Genomic DNA, 13737 nt, shown 5'->3' with positions numbered 1-13737 from the left:
CAAGTTTTGCATTGCAACATCCTCCCCTTCCCTCCCCCACCCCACGAACTTAGATCCCTCCGTGTTTTAGGTCTTGGTCTGTTCAAACCAGGAATGGAGGGGGGCAGCTAAACGACCCCCCCCCAAATCCCAGCTCCCCACCCCAGCCTCTGACTCAGGCCAGGACAAGGACCGTGGACACAGGCCCCGTCCATGCACAACAGCCAAGAGGCTCAGAAAAGCAGCCGATACAATTGGAGCCAGAAGCGGATTCCAAAATCTGAGGGATCCCTTGGACAAGAAACAAGGAGACCAGCCAGGAAGAGCAGAGCAAAAGAGCAGCCAGTCGGCTTGGTCTTGATTGAAGACTGTCGCGACAGGACTCCCACCTGCCCCCAGGTGGAACAAGATGGAAGCCCCCAACAAAAGAAGACCCCAACTTTTATTAGCTCCGAATCCCCCATGCTACACCCCCAACACTACATCATGACTACATCATTGACACATCACAAAGAGGAGGGGTTGAGGGAGGAGTTGTGGTGGTAACCTGAGTGTCTTGTCGATAGCCAGTGTGGTGTAGTGGTTAAGAGCAGTAGTCTCGTAATCTGGGGAACCGGGTTCGCGTCTCCACTCCTCCACAGGCAGCTGCTGGGTGACCTTGGGCTAGTCACACTTCTCTGAAGTCTCTCAGCCCCACTCACCTCACAGAGTGTTTGTTGTGGGGCAGGAAGGGAAAGGAGAATATTAGCTGAATAAATGCTTGTCTCTGGCTGCGCTCCTTTTGTTCCGAAGGGACCTGCAGACTCAGTCAGATGAGCTAAGTGGCAGAGCAGCCTCACACCTAGATTTTCCGTTACAATGTCTTATATAGATAATAAATGTGCATAAATGTACCAACCAAGCACATACATAGATATGTCAACCACATGTCTGGAGCAGCACAGGAAGACCGTCCTGAAACCATTTTGACTCCCAAACTGACCAAATGTTTTCTCTGCAAGGAGGGAGCGGGTGAGGGAACCTTCCCGTTGTCTCAGGAATTGGGTAATCACCATCTCAATGGAATGGCCAGACTACCAGGAAAGGGAATCAGATAAGGCATTATCAGATAACCTGGCAGACAGGAAAAGCAACAACATTCAAATTTCTGTTGTAGACCACCTTTTCTGTGATGTAGGTAAGATTTTTGTAGTAGGTGGTCTTGGGTTATGCCCCTTCTGTGATGAATGCAGGGGTGGTCTGGAGCTCCAGGTCAGGGAATTTAAAATGTCTATATAAGCGCTGGCACACCTTGGTTCGGGGTCCTCCTCAGGGGAACACCCTGTTGCAGCAGATCAATAAAGATCAGGCTTACTAGCTGCTTTGCTTCTCAATAGTCTCTGGATGTCTCTGTTATTTCCTCCTACCGATGGAGAACCCACAAGGGACTCTGTAAAGGGCTCTTGTGTCCCCCATAAGGGAAGAAGGGCAGCTTCTGTTTACAACAGATGGCACCCCAGTTGGGACCTTCGGTTGGCCGGATTCAAGGGGGGGGGGCAAGGAAGGACCGGTGATCGAGCGTGCACCAGTCCATTTGCCAGGAGGAGCCACCAGTCCTCTGGAGACCCCAGGGTCTGGAATGAACTGGAGTTCCAGTGGGGCTAACCAGAGGAAGCAACGCTTGATCAGGCCGGCCACAAATTGATTTATTTTTTTAAAATAATCTTTATTGATTTAAATTACACACATATACAAAGAATTTGGAATCTCATACTGCATCTCCCCTTCCGGTCTGCTCCCCTTTTCCCCTCTTTCGGCTTATTGCCATCGCACCACAAGTCCCTGGGCTCTGAGCCTTCTTCCCTTGTGGGTCCCCAGCTGGTGCCTCCCCCCACCAGCCAGTCCATAACAACAACAGCAGCCACAGCACTGTGGTCCTCTGGTAGGAAAACTCCCGAGTAGCATGATTAAAGCAAAACTTCTGGGACTATGGAAAAATACACTCTTTCCCAAACCCTGGAATAAGCAGGGCTCTGGGGTTGCCCCATGGGGTTCATGAGTGAAGATGACCCCCCCCCCAGGAGATTTCCCTGGTACCTGCAGCCCCTCCTTTCCCCTATTGAAATTAGGCTTGGGGGAAATATCCCATTCAATTTCAGTATTTCAAGTTTTCTTCAGAACGCGCAGGGCAGGAGGCAGCGATGAAGTTCTGGTGAAGAAGCGGTGCTTGGAGATCATGCGGTGGGGTGTGTGTGACAGAGTTTGGTGCAAAAACCAAAGGTACTTTCATCTAAAATTATACTCATGATTGTGAGATGTTGCCTTCATTATTTCATTATTAAACAGTTTAACATATAAACACCAGAACATCAAATATACCTCATGCTTTTAGGAATGATTTCCTGCTGAATTCATTGCTCAGGGTGGACTCTGAGAGGAAGACGTCCCACACTCCATACATCTAAATGGGTTCTCCCATGTGAGAGTCCCTAGATGTTTCTTAATCACTCCAATATAAATAAAGCACTTTTTGCAGTCTTTCCTGTCCATGGGTCTGTTGATTTTGAACTTCCACTAAGAGTGAACCTCTATCTAATTTCCTGATATTTATATGGGTTGTCTTTTGTGTGAGTTTGTTGACATAAATCAAGGCTTCCATTCTGACTGAAGCTCCTTCTACAATCCATACCTTTAAATGGTTTCTCCCCTGTGTGTCTGCTGATGTTTTCTCAGATTTCCACTCTGAGTGAAGCATTTATCATTTACTCCATACTTTTAAATGGTTTCTTCCGTGTGAGTCCGTTGATGAGTTCTAAGTTTTCCATTATCACTAAAGCTCTTTCCGCACTCCATACATTTAAATTGTTTCTTACCGATGTGAGCATGTTGATGTCTTCTAAGGTTTCCACTATAACTGAAGCTCTTTCCACACTCCACACATTTAAAAGGTTTCATCCCTGTGTGAGTCTGTTGATGTCTGCTAAGGCTTCCACTATCACTAAAGCGCTTTCCACACTCCATACATTTAAATGGTTTCTCCTCTGTGTGAATCCATTGATGTCTTCTAAGACTTCCACTGTGACTGAAGCGCTTTCCACACTCCATACATTTAAATGGTTTCTCCCCTGTGTGAGTCTGTTGATGTCTGCTAAGGCTTCCACTATCACTAAAGCTCTTTTCACACTCCATACATTGAAATGGTTTCTCCCCTGTGTGAGTACGTTGATGTCTTCTCAGGTGCCAACTCTGACTGTAGACGTTTCCACACTTTATACATTTAAATGGTTTCTCCTCTGTGTGAGTCCATTGATGTCTTCTAAGTCTTCCATTATCACTAAAGCTCTTTCCACACTCAATACATTTATAAAGTTTCTCCCCTGTGTGTTCCCGTTGATGTCTTCCAAGGTTTCCACTATTACTAAATTCCTTTCCACACTCCATACATTCATATGGTTTCCCCCCTGTGTGAGTCCGTTTGTGCAATTTAAGGTTTCCACTCTGACTGAAGTTCTTCCCATACTCTCTGTGTGAGTTTTCTCTCTGTGTGAGTCCACTGGTGTCTTCTAAGTTTTGCATTGAAAGAGAAGCTCTTTCCGCACTCAATACCTTTAAATGGGTTCTTTCCTTTTTCTGTTCGTTGATGTGAACTATGTGTGCTCATTCAGTGAAGCATATTCCACATTTCACACATTTTAATGGCTATTCCTAATGAAATGAAAGGTGCCCTGTCCCCTGCAATTCTGTCTTCTCCATCACCTTTTTCAGAGTGGGCAGAAAGGAAATCCTGTTTGGGTTTCAGAAAAGAGAACACAGAAAAAAGGGCCCATCAACCGCCATTAGCACCTTCTCCTATTTAAACATCTCCTACATTCTCCCATGTCCTAGCCAGGTTCCCAATTTTTAGGAAATGAAAATGGTAAGGTGTCAAATGGTAGTAATACATCAGCAACCTTTCATAATCCTCAATCATCTTTAATAACACAGCATGATCTTGGAATACTGTTGTCCTCTGAGACTGCCTTTCAAATCAAGTGGCTGCCCCCGTTTCCACCTCTAGATCTTCATGAATCATCTGCACAGTCCCACTGACCTCAGGAGGTCCATATGGACCATTTTGGGAGACCCAGGTCTATGTCTTTTCTGGGGATTGTGGTCTGGGTCAGTCAGAGAACTAGTGACAAGGCTTGGTGCTTGGGGTCAGCTGAATGGGTGCTCAGGGAAGCTCCTGTTCTGGGAGATGGACCTCCATCTACATGCCTCACATTGCATGGAGAGAGCAGAAGCAGAAGGAAAGCAGATGGCACATGGGAATCCCAGGCAGAAACACCCACCCCAATGGTTCTTTATAATGATGATGTGCTGCCTGATCCTGTGCTTGTCTTCTGACAGAGGACTATCCTAGTCTGGCACTGAAAAGCAGGATATTCAAGGCAAGGAGATAACTGTACTTCATGGTAGGTAGCCATTTTGGTCTGACACAGTTGAAGTAAAAAATTAACAAAAATAGTCCAGTAGCACCTTAGGGTCCTGGGAGAAAAGCATTGAGAAACCTAGACAGCATCTTAAAAAGCAGAGACCTCACCTTGCCAACAAAGGTCCATATAGTTAAAGCTATTGTTTTCCCAGTAGTGATTATGGAAGTGAGAGCTGGACCATAAAGAAGGCTTATCGCAAAAGAAAGGATGCTTTCAATTATGGTGCTGGAGGAGACTCTTGAGAGTCCCATGGACTGCAAGAAGATCAAACCTCTCCATTCTGAAGGAAATCAGCCCTGAGTGCTCACTGGAAGGACAGATCCTGAAGCTGAGGCTCCAAGACTCTGGCCACCTCATGTGAAGAGAAGACTCCCTGGAAAAGACCCTGATGTTGGGAAAGATGGAGGGCACAAGGAGAAGGAGACAATGGAAGACGAGATGGTTGGACAGTGTTCTCGAAGCTCCCAGCATGAGTTTGACCAAACTGCGGGAGGCAGTAGAAGACAGGAGTGCCTGGCGTGCTCTGGTCCAGGGGGTCACGAAGAGTCGGACACAACTAAACGAATAAACAACAACAACAGCAACAGCACTTAGGGATCAAGTGCTTGCACACTTCATGTGCTTGCACACTTCTTCATATAGTGAAGGGTAGTGGGAGATGGTAGTAGGAGTACCTTTCTGAGAAAAACCCCACCCCACCCTCCCACGATATACAAGGGTCTGGTGACATCTGTTTCAGTGTATCTGAAGAAGTGTGCATGCACACGAAAGCTTATACCTAGAACAAAATTAGCTGGTCTCTAAGGTGCTACTGGACTATTTTTTAATTTTTTATTTCAAGTGCTTCAGACCAATACGGCTACCTACCTGAATCTAGATGTCATGGGGTGTTGGGGAGCAGTAGTTCCTTTGGTGGGGGACGTGTCCTACACCTTCTGGGGTCATTTTTCCACCCTTGGTCCCCACCCCGCACTCAGGTCTCACCTGTGGCTTCCAGAAGCTGTCAGCATGCAACAGGGGTTCAAGGAACGGCTTCCACTGGCCGGCTTAACCAGGTGAGGAAAGCTGATGGGTCTCAAATCCTTGGGGCACTGGGGAATTCTGCTGCACCTGAAGTCAAGCCCTGGTGGATGCAGAGGAGGAGAACAACCGTGAATCCCACAGTCGAGAAGGCAGATTCTGCCTGTGCGGAAGAGGAAAGTGAAGGGCAGATGGGGCACGTCCACCTGGAGGCTTTTTATCTAGTCCCAGGGTTACTCTGACATTGAATTATATATAAATTACAGTATTGAAATGCACCTGCTCCCACTTCATATTTTGATATTACTCTACTCTGCTTGTCTGTTTCTTACTTGAGTGCTGTTTTGGAATGCTAAGTCAGAGTTACATTTTTGCTATTTTTGGGTCCTGTTATGCTTATCAGTCTTCGGCTGCGTAAAGAGGGAGAACTGCGCAGCGCCCCTTCAGCGAGGCGTCTGTCCTAGCTTCTGCCTTAGCCTCTTCATCCTGCTGCCCTTGGCGCTGTTATCCCAGAAGCCAGAACAGCCACACAGTATCTCAGAAGCCAGATTCCTCTTGCTGTTCTGGCTTCTGGATTTCAAAAATCTTTTTTTCTTGGAATCCTCCCCCCAAAACTAGGTGTGTCTTATAGAGCGAAAAATACGGTAGGTACCGCTCTGGTGGGAAGGTAAACGGCGTTTCCGTGTGCTGCTCTGGTTTGCCAGAAGCGGCTTAGTCATGCTGGCCACATGACCCGGAAGCTGTACGCAAGCTCCCTCAGCCAATAAAGCGAGATGAGTGCTGCAACCCCAGAGTTGGCCACGACTGGACCTAATGGTCAGGGGTCCCTTTACCTTTAACTATATGTACTGGAAGCTGCCCAGAGTGGCTGGGGGAAAATACTAATACTATAATGTCTAGAGTGGTACCTCAAGTTACAAGAGCTTCAGGTTACAGACTCTGCTAACCCAGAAATAGTACCTTTAGTGAAGAACTTTGCTTCAGGATGAGGGCAGAAATTGTGCTCCAGCGGCGTGGTGGCCCCATTAGCTAAAGTGGTGCTTCAGGTTAAGAACAGTTTCAGATTAAGAACGGACCTGCAGAACAATTTCACTTCTTAACCCGAAGGACCACTGTACTATTATTATTATCTTGTGATTATTTGTAGTTATTTTGGAATTTTTACTCCAATATTAGCTTACGAAATGTTATGGGCAGAGAAAATCACAGGGTTGCCATAAATTATAATCCCACCCACAAACTTTCATTCACATACAGTCTGAAAATTTGGGAATGACACACACCTCATCTGTGCTAATACTGGCAGTTTTTGGCCTCCACAGGCACACCCTGTGTGTAGAGCCTCCAGCCCCAGGCACTGTCTATCATGAAAATGGGTCCTTTGACTGGGAAGATTCATGCAGTCACTGTCATGGGATGATAATGGGTTGTATCTCAGCTTGTCAGTCACTCTGACACTGCCTACAAAGAATAAGAGGAACAGAAATGCTTTTGAGGTGCAACTTCTGTATCAATCCTGAGAGCCATTCCATGGACTCTGCACCCCTGTTTCTGAGGACAGGTGTACATTATCCTCATCCTCAGTGGAAAAGACAATAAAGATGGAAGCCTGAGAGAGAGGAAAATGTTTCTGGCTGCTTCCTGGGTGGGATTGCGGAAACCAAGAGCCGCTTCTGAGAAGGCCCCTCCCCTCCCCTCTTCCTCTGGGGATTTCCTCTCCTCTCCAGGGGACCAGTGGTTGGACTGGGCAGAAGTGCTGCGTCCGGACAGGGTAGGGACTTATGGGGTCAGAAGAGGATGGAGATTGCAGGAAGGCGAGGGACGGGGACTGGACCCCCACTTTCCAGGGATCCCTCTCTGGTCGCCTTGAAGGGGGGGCATTCCTGGGCTTGAGGGAGAAGCCAAGGCGGCCCCTTCGAAGATTGCCCAAGGAAGCCATGATTGAGACGCCCCCCCCAAAAAAATTGGTCTTCCTATCTCCCCCCCCAGTGCTCCTCTTCCCTTCCCCCTCCCTCTCTCCCGCAGTTTCCCCTGCACTCTAGCGCGACTGACACCTCGCCCTGCGCGCCCCATCTCTCCATCCTAGGGCCCCCCCCCGAACAGGAGCAAGGGAGGGACTGGGGGGGTCTCTATCCAGGCGTCTCTCGCGCCCCTTAACCCTTTCATGGGACGCGCGGAGCCTGGGAAACGGGGCGAGGGGTCCGCCCTGCGAGGAAAGCTCCCTTCGCAGCACGCGCGCAGGGATCCAGGCCCCACGGAAGGCGCTTGGGGAGTTGGAGGGGTCTCTGGGTCCTCGGCTCCTCCCGCCTCCTCCCCCCGCCCTTGCCCCCCATCCCTGAGTCTCCACTGCACCCAGACGCCCCCTTGGCTCACCCCTCGCCAGGCGCAACCCATCTTTCCGTCCCTATTGCCCCCAAGACGAGCAAGGGGGGACAGGGGGGTCTCTATCCTGGCTTCTCTCCGCGCCCCAGGGATATCTGCGCGGGGGAAACGGGGCCAGGGAGTCCTCGTGGGTGGGCGCCCCATCTCCGCCCCTTCGCAGCACGCGTGGCGGGATCCAGGCCCCACGGAAGGCGCTTGGGGGAGCTGGAGGGGTCTTTGGGTCCTCTTCTCCCCTCCCCCCCCCGACCCCTTTACCTCTTTGTCCTCGCTCCCGATCCTCCTTTCCTGCAACATCCACGGGGGGGGGGTCCCCTGCCTCCTCCCTCCCCTTTCCGAAAGCGCCCCCTCTAGAGCTACGGGGCAGAGCAGCAATCCGGAGTGGAAGCTCCACTTCCGGCAGAAGCAGGCAGGCTGGGAGGGGGCTCACCCCCCCCCACATTCCCGGAACAGAAGCCGGATTGGAGGAGGAGGAGGAAGGGGTGGGATGTTTGGGGGCGGGATCTGGGGTTGTGGGGGCGGGGTGAGAGGAGGATGTGCCGGGAGGGGAGGGAAAGGATTGAGGGGGGGGGAGAGGAAGGTTTCCCCCCTCCCCTCTTCGTTCTGGATCAGGAGAGCGGGGGAGGGGCTGATCCCGGAGATCCAGCTGCAAAGTGGGTCCCGTCCCTCCTACAAGGTTTGCATTGCAACATCCTCCCCTCCCCCACCCCACGAGCTTAGATCCTTCCGTGTTTTAGGTCATGGCGCTGTTCAAACCAGGAACGGGGGGCAGCTAAACGACCCCCCCCCCAAATCCCAGCTCCCCACCCCAGCCTCTGACTAAGGCCAGGACAATGACCGTGGACACTGTAACAGGAAACCCCCCCCCCCAATCATTCAGTTTCTACAAACTTCACACACACTCACACACTGCATACGCTATACTTCTCTTATAAATTCAAGAAAATCAACCATACATCGGATTTGCACTGTTCCACTTTTATTTTACTCCATGAAGGAAGGACTACAAAATGGGGAAGGTTTGATACAGCCCAGCCATAATCCCTTCAGCATACCAGCACATCCACAGGAGCCCTGCCCAGTTGCTATGCCAACCCTGATGATCCCAGACAGAAGACCATCAAGATCACAAAGAACTTGCATATGGGAGTGGATTCAGCACAGACTGGAACAAAGGACAATGATCAGATCTTCCCTCTGGGGGCAGGAAACTGCAAACTCCCCTCTGTCACCTGGAAAGTACTCATGGGGAGGGGGAAAGGGGGAACCAGTCAGGTGACAGGACACTCAGGTTACCACCACAACTCCTCCCTCAACCCCTCCTTTCTGTGATGTATGTATGATGTCTTGATCTACAGGGTGGCAATTTCAAAAGTCTTTATAAGCCCTTGCACAGCATTTTTCTGGGTTCTTCCTCTCTCCTGCAAGTGAGGGGAGCACCCTGTTGCAACAGTTCAATAAAGGCCAAGCCTACAGGCTGCTGTTTTGCTCCAAGTTATCCTGGTTGGTGTCTTTGTTTTTGTCCAAGAGAGCCCTCAGTTTTTGCCATTAACAGACACAGACACCGTCCCTGCACAACAGCCAAGAGGCTCAGAAAAACAGCCGATACAATTGTAGCAAGAAGCAGATTCCATGTCTTAAGGGAGAAATCTGAGGGCTCCCTTGGACCAGAAACAAGGAGACCAGCCAGGAAGAGCAGAGCAAAAGAGCAGCCAGTCGGCTTGGTCTTGATGGAAGACTGTCCCCACAGGACTCCCACCTGCCACCAGGTGGAACAAGATGGAAGCCCCCAACAAAAGAAGACCCCAACTTTTATTAGCTGCTAATCCCCCAAGCTACACCCCCAAGACTACATCATGACTACATCATTGACACATCACAAAGAGGAGGGGTTCAGGGAGAAGAAGAAGAAGAGTTTGGATTTGGTATCCCGCTTTATCACTTCCCAAAGGAGTCTCAAAGCGGCTAACATTCTCCTTTCCCTTCCTCCCCCACAACAAACACTCTGTGAGGTGAGTGGGGCTGAGAGACCTCAGAGATGGGTGACTTCTCTGGAGGAGGAGTTGTGGTGGTAACCTGAGGGTCTTGTCACCTGTCCGGTTCCTTCTTTCTCCTCCCCAGGATTACATTCCTGAGGACAAAGAGTTCACTGTTTCCTTCCCCCAGAGGGAAGGGCTGGTCACTGCCCTGTGTTTCAGTCTGTACTGAATCCACTTCCATATTCCTTTGTGAGTGGAATGATCTTCTGTCTACGACCATCACGGTTGGCATGGCAATTGAGTAGGGCTCACTGCGGGACAGGTTGGCTGCCTTGTGTCAAGTCTCCCCCTTTGATAGTCCTTCCCTCATGGTGCAAAATAAAAGTTGAACCGTGCAGATCCGATGTATGGCTGATTTTCTATGAATTTATAACAGAAGTGTTGCCTATGTCGTGTGTGAGTGTCGTGTTTGTACAAACTGAATGATTGCAACACATGAATCCCAATCCCAAAGAAGGGCAGTGCCAAAGAATGCTCCAACTACTGCACAATTGCGTTCATTTCACACGCTAGCAAGGTTATGCTTAAAATGCTACAAGGCAGGCTCAAGCAGTATGTGGACCGAGAACTCCCAGAAGTGCAAGCTGGATTTAGAAGAGGCAGAGGAACCAGAGACCAAATTGCAAACATGCGCTGGATTATGGAGAAAGCTAGAGAGTTCCAGAAAGACATCTACTTCTGCTTCATTGACTATGCAAAAGCCTTTGACTGTGTCGACCACAGCAAACTATAGCAAGTCCTTAAAGAAATGGGAGTGCCTGATCACCTCATATGTCTCCTGAGAAATCTCTATGTGGGACAAGAAGCTACAGTTAGAACTGGATATGGAACAACTGATTGGTTCAAAATTGGGAAAGGAGGACGACAAGGCTGTATATTGTCTTCCTGCTTATTTAACATAAATGCAGAATTCATCATGCGAAAGGCTGGTCTGGATGAATCATGCAATAAAAAAATTAAGGTCTTATATATATAATAAATGTTCATAAATGTACCAACCAACCACATACATAGATATGTCGACCACATGTCTGGAGCAGCTCAGGAAGACCGCCCTGAAACCATTTTGACTCCCAATCTGACCAAATGTTTTCTCTGCAAGGAGGGAGGGGTGAGGGAACCTTCCCATTGTCTCAGGAATTGGGAAATCACCATCTCAAAGGAATGGCCAGACTACCAGGAAAGGGAATCAGATAAGCCATTATCAGATAACCTGGCAGACAGGAAAAACGACAACATTCACATTTCTGTTGTAGACCACCTTTTTTGTGATGTAGGTATGATGTTTCTGGGGGGTGGTCTGGGGTTACGCCTCTTCTGTGATGTATGGAGGGGTCTTGAGCTCCAGGGCTTGAGCTCCCATTCAATTTCAGTATTTCAAGTTTTCTTCAGAACACGCAGGGCAGGAGGCAGCAATGAAGTTCTGGTGAAAAAGCCGTGCTGCGAGATCATGCGGTGGGGTGTGTGTGACAGAGTTTGGTGCAAAAACCAAAGGTACTTTCATCTAAAATTATACTCACTATTGTGAGATGTTCCCTTCATTATTTCATTATAAACACCAGAACTTCACATATACCTCATGCTTTTAAAGTGTCCTTTCCCTGCGCCCATTTCCCATTTCATTTCCCTGGGTAGGAGCTAGTAGTGTATTTTATGAATGAACAGACTATCTGCCTACGGGAGTGTCCTGACCAATCAGCCTGCACCAAACGCAGCCTCCAGCCAATCAAGACAATGCATTTGGTCTGCAGTGTCAGCTCCTACAGGCCTCATTCACCTTCTGACAAGCTGTTGACAGCTCCCTGATGGGAGAACAATGGACTGGCACCTCGTATCCTTGCTAAGCCCATCAAAATTGATATTGTATCAATTCGTTTCCAAAATGAGCTGCCACTGTTTCAAAGGGCTAAAAATATATAAAAATTCATAGAAAATCACCCTTACCACCGATTCTCTTGCTTTCAATACCAAACTGCTCAATTTCCTCAGGACTTCAAGACTGCCTAGTACCTTCCATAATCCCTCAAACGGGAGGTCACGGTCACGTACACCCAGGAAAGACCTCATTGATGCCAAATCACCCAGTCTACCCTTCCTCCAGGCTCGGCCAGGTGACAGACTATGCAAACTAAGACCCCATTGTTCTCTTACCACCGGTACTCAGAACATGCCTTTCAATACATGCTCCAACTCTGCATGTTTCCCCCTCCCTCCTCCATATGTTAATCCTGTAGAACCCACCCCTTCCACCCACCCAGCCTTCCTGGCAAGAGGTAGCAAGGAGGGGGAGGGGAGAACGGGAGAATTGGGGTTCTGCAATTAGAGAGGCAATGAACTGCAAGGGGAGAACGCCAATCAAAGCTCTCATTCCCTGTCGGGGAACCTGTGATCTGAAACTTTTCCTTTTTCCCAAGGAAGATGCCCCAAGGCTAGTCCAAGTGGCCAGTTTGGATAGCAAGGGACTTGGGCTCGGTTTCCAATTTCTCTTTTTCTCGTAAATGCAGCTGCACTGGCAGCACCAAGATCCGGAAGGAAGTGACTGGTGCGCGTCAGAGCGCAAGGGCGTTTACAGTTCCTTTCCGTTCTCACTGGAGCAGCCGGATTTGGCACTGGGCTGCCAAGGGTCCAATGGAAAGGGACTCTTTTCCCTAGCGTGTAAGAGGCAGAAAAGGGTGCTGGGACCCCATGGTAAATAAAGGGAGGGAGAAGGACTTTGTAGAGTCCTTCGTAGAGAAGATGAATGACTGTCACGTCAGGCAAGACCTGGGAAAAGGCTAGCGGGTTTTTGCTTTGGTTGAAAAATGGGATCCCCACATTCTAAGAGTTCTAACCGCCAGACTCAAAGGCATGTGCTGGTCGCAGCAGGAGGGGGAGTCTCCCTGGATGCTTCAGCAGCCGGCCTCCTCTGGGTCTCCTGGCCCCCTCCTCTCCTCCCTCTGAGCCTAAACTGCTCTCTGCCCCAGCATCTTCCCGCTCATCAAACCCTGTTTCCTCCTCAGCTTGCAAAATCTCCCTTCCGGTCTGCTCCCTTTTCTCCCTCTTTCGGCTCAAAGCCATCCCACCACCAGGAAGGCAGCCCTCCTTCAGAAACACCAAGAGAGTGTGGGATGTGGAACTTAACAGGTTAAGTTGTTCCCATGATGCCTCAGCATTCTGATGTCAGTTTTGGAAGCTTGGGAGGAGCTTGGGAGGAGTTTGTCAGTCTCACTCTATGCTGTGAGGGGAAAAGAGCAGCTTTGTAATGGCTGCAAGCAGTCCCGGTTTTTCCGGAGTTTTGTTGGAATAAACAGCTGTAAATAGACAAACCTGTACTGTGTGTGTTTGTCTGGAAGCTGAGCCAAGATACGTGACAGTCTTACACCGCTGTGTGAAACTCTGCTGAGACGTGACTGAGAGCTACGCAGGGGAAGTGTGCCGGGCGGCCATAAATTGCTAATTGAGGTTCGCAAATCAATTAGCAGGAGTCACGGCTGAACAATAAAGTCCAAGAGAGAGTAAACAGACAGTTCTTTGAATGGAGAGGAGCAGAAAGCAGAGTCCCCTCAAGATCAGTATTGGGACCTGTGGCTTTTCAACTTGTTCATAAATGATCTAGACTTAGGATGGAGCAGGGAGGGGGCAGTTTGCTGATGGCAGCAAATTGTCCAGGGTTGTTCAAACAAAGAGAGATTGCAAGGAGCTCCAAAGGGACTTCTCCAAGTGGGGTGAATGGGAAGAAAATACAGTTCATTATCAATAAGATTAAAGTGATGCATGTTGGGACAAAAAACCAAACACCTGTTAATATCATGTACAGCCTCATGGGGTCTGAACTGGATTTCCCTGTGTGCTCTAGACCAGGGGAGAGGGGAGCTGGTCACAGCAGG

The 13737-nt window shown here is 49.2% G+C and overlaps 4 protein-coding genes across 6 annotated transcripts in view; 1 reads left to right on the top strand and 3 right to left on the bottom strand.

Moving 5' to 3' along the window:
- The window catches only part of LOC308595632 (uncharacterized protein), a 52067-nt gene extending 43845 nt beyond the window's left edge, over positions 1–8222 (bottom strand). For both annotated transcript variants that reach the window (XM_081210147.1, XM_081210150.1), the window contains exon 1: positions 8091–8222. The gene's annotated coding sequence lies outside the window, so the exon portion shown is untranslated. The remainder of the gene's footprint in view (positions 1–8090) is intronic.
- LOC308595620 (uncharacterized protein) overlaps positions 1–13737 on the top strand; it is a 251467-nt gene that overhangs the window by 78314 nt on the left and 159416 nt on the right. The window lies entirely within an intron of this gene.
- LOC308595636 (uncharacterized protein) overlaps positions 1–13737 on the bottom strand; it is a 176285-nt gene that overhangs the window by 14571 nt on the left and 147977 nt on the right. The gene's annotated exons all lie outside the window — the stretch shown is intronic.
- Positions 1–13737, bottom strand: part of LOC308595643 (uncharacterized protein) — an 89484-nt gene that overhangs the window by 72670 nt on the left and 3077 nt on the right. The gene's annotated exons all lie outside the window — the stretch shown is intronic.

The sequence above is a fragment of the Podarcis bocagei genome (genome assembly GCF_964188305.1).
Source record: "Podarcis bocagei genome assembly, chromosome: 10".
Taxonomy (NCBI): domain Eukaryota; kingdom Metazoa; phylum Chordata; class Lepidosauria; order Squamata; family Lacertidae; genus Podarcis; species Podarcis bocagei.
This window is presented reverse-complemented; position numbering and strand designations above follow the sequence as displayed.